This window comes from Phytophthora infestans, genomic scaffold (genome assembly GCF_000142945.1).
Source record: "Phytophthora infestans T30-4 supercont1.81 genomic scaffold, whole genome shotgun sequence".
Lineage (NCBI taxonomy): Eukaryota > Oomycota > Peronosporomycetes > Peronosporales > Peronosporaceae > Phytophthora > Phytophthora infestans.
In genome coordinates this window covers 147,636-150,730 of record NW_003303678.1, presented here as the reverse complement: position 1 = coordinate 150,730, position 3,095 = coordinate 147,636, and positions in this window count along the sequence as shown.

The window sequence follows — 3,095 nt, the reverse complement described above, 5'->3', positions numbered from 1 at the left end:
GCTCGCATTATTCGTAGTACGCCGGGAGGACGCGGCTCGGAGCTGTTCGCACAGCTGAGCCCAGGATGTGAAACATCCAGGCGATGTTGCTTCGCGAGTGTACACCCAACTCTTAGCACGACCGCTAAGTTGGAGAGTGCAAAAGCAACACGCAGATGCTCGGTCGAGATCAGAGCCGCGTCCATCGCGAGCTCTACTTCTCGGACCCAGAAGTGAAGGTTCTCGCCATCCTTCCCTTCATACGGCTTAACCTTCAGCCGTATTGGCTTCGGGTGAGGCGGATTTGCTTCCGCCGCCGGAGCCTGCAGGTTCTTTCGCACATGCGCGATGAGGCCCTGCTCGTAAGCGTCAAATGCATTAACGCGCTCGAGCTGCTCAGCCGGTGTTGACACCACCAGGCTCTGCAGGGCCTCCATCCCGAAGATGCCTGCCATCTTCCAAACCGACTCGAACTGAGAGCCGTTCAAATGGGAGAAGTCGTTCCTATCCATGGCAACGAACTTCGGAGAGGTTCAGGTAGTCTACCCGCGGTGGCGTGGATTGACTACTAGTGCTACCAAGTGTGACGGGGTCACACAGCACCTTGCGCTAGAGGAAGTTATCTTCCGAGAGTATACAAACTCTCAGTGAACGGCAGGTCACAGGTCCCCTCTTTAATTAAAGAGAGCGAAGTGACCTAAATAAGGAAGATTGTAAACTGAGTATATTTATAGGTAGGTTAAGTTTGGGTTTAATACAAACTATTAGTTACCTATAGAAATGCAATGTCATATAACCAATGGTTGGCTTTGAACGACCTTGGTACCTTGTACCAAATATCCCGGAGTATGACGTGTCATACTCCGGAAGTGTGAAGTGTCACACTTCATGTAACCAGGGTACACTTAGGGCTACGTACCCCGTTACAATCAGACTTCCAAAACATCTTAAAATATCTAATCCGCACGACCCCCCCCCTCCCCTTCCTAGTTCTAAGTAATACCGGTAATCTAAAAAAGAACAAGACTCGTTGTACTAGAACGACTCGTTGTACTAGAGTCTTGTTCTTTTTAGATTACCGGTATTACTACAGTTTAATGACAGGAAGATATTCAGCACACTCGATGGTGTTTTGCGAGATTTTAGGTCGTGGTTTGCGTGTGCCAAGTGAGCAAGTGTACTTTCCATCTACGGTAACGCGTATGCAGATAGGAACGGCCAGCTCGCAAGGGTACACAGTAGATACCATGCGCTAATTATTATATGAAACGCGCTACACTCCGTAGGTGCGTCAACACAATTGGCAGCACCACAGTTAGTTTACCATATGTACGGCCCCAACCCTCGCGCCGCCCGCCAGTATACAAAATACAAAGATAAGCGGGGTAACGGGGGCAATAAGGATATATTATCCGAATTACTTGCTCTTCTGCTGCTTCTTTTGCTCGATGTAATTGGCGTTTCGGGCGGTCAGCTTGCGAGGGCGGCTGTGCCTCTTTTTCTTCTTGGGGTACCAGTCAGGGCCCATCGCCTTCTTGACGTTTGCCAGGCGCACTTCGGCCGACTCAGGTGGTGGGGGCTTTTCCTTCCAGATCTCAACCGCTTTTGGGTCGTTCTCGCAGGCAATACAGCGCCGCACGATGTCCCGCCCGCTGATTGTACGGAGTGCGTAACCGTACTGTAGCTTCCCGCAGCAGACGCAGCGCGCCCGGAAATCCGTCGTAGACCGCTGCGGGTTCAGCAGACGCGGGTCAATCTTCGCCTCGCAATTTTGCAAACTGTGAGTATGTTAGCAAATTAAATTGTTTTAACCAATTACTTGCGTCCAAATATTAGCCAATAGCACGGTAATAAAAGGCTGTTACTTATTATTTAAGCAACATATTAAATTGCTTTTTTATTTAATATTTTGGTTTTGCTATAATAATACTTTTATCAGATTTCTAAACAAATACATACTTTAAAGCAATATAAATTGACTAAAACAATTATCTATCGTGCGCGCATGCATTCGTCGGGTGCGGTGCACGGGGGCAGATACCGCAATGACCGTGCACCCGCGTGGCAGTGGTGAGTACCAGGTGAAGTAAAAAAGATTCGCAAAGTCCCTACAAAAAGCGCTGGTCGTGAAGCCTAATTTAATTTAAAAAAATACTATCGTCACTACTTTAGAAAGTGTGTGGAAAATAGCATCACAGAGCTCTTACAAATGCGGCCTGTGAAGCTTATATTAATAATATTAATACTATTTATATCGTCTTTACTTTGAAAAGTGTGTGGAAAATAACATCCCAGAGCTCTTACAAAATACTGGTCTGTGAAGTCTACATAAATAATATTACATATCTCTATTTGAGAAGTGTGCAGAGCTCTTAGAAAATAAAGTGGTTACTGAACCCGATTTGCAGTACATACGACAGGTTTTGCGCTGCTGAATGCAATAATCAAGTATCTGCTGGCTGTTTGCAGCCAATCGATGCGTTTCGTGCTCGGCAGAAATGTTTACCTTACGTCCAATCGCGAGGGAGAGAGGCGGTCTGATCGTGCGACAGATCCAGTCCGTGTCGCAGGTCGGCAGGTATTGCCCAATCAGGGCGCGAGTTAATTGTGTCCGCTTTTTGGCCATATTTGATATTTAGGCATAGTGAAGTCAAGTCAGAAAGGTAGGCGCGGTCGGTAGGATGGGAGGAAACTGTATAAGAAAGGCCCGAGTGTAGCCATGCGAAAAGGCAGGCAAAAGCAGTAAGAAAGGAACCGGACGGACTTATTGACAGACGGACGGACAGGTTAGAAGGTTAGAAGCGGAGCGACTAGCGCTCTGGGCGTCCGCTCCGCGGACGCTAGGGCATAGTTGGTTGGTGTAGTGCGGGCTGACCACCTCCGCTGCGCTGCGGTGGGCTTAGAATTTCTACTCAAAGCGAACCAACATATAGTACATGTATACTGTGAGCTACGTATATTACGGTTCAAAACAACACCGCACACAGTATTCTTAGTGCTCACATGTTTATGGTAGACACGACCAGGGTTTAACGTGATCTGCAAGATGAGCTCCTTCTTACCCCGGGAATGTTTTGTCTATATTCTCATTTTGAGCGATTAGCTTCCCAAAATGA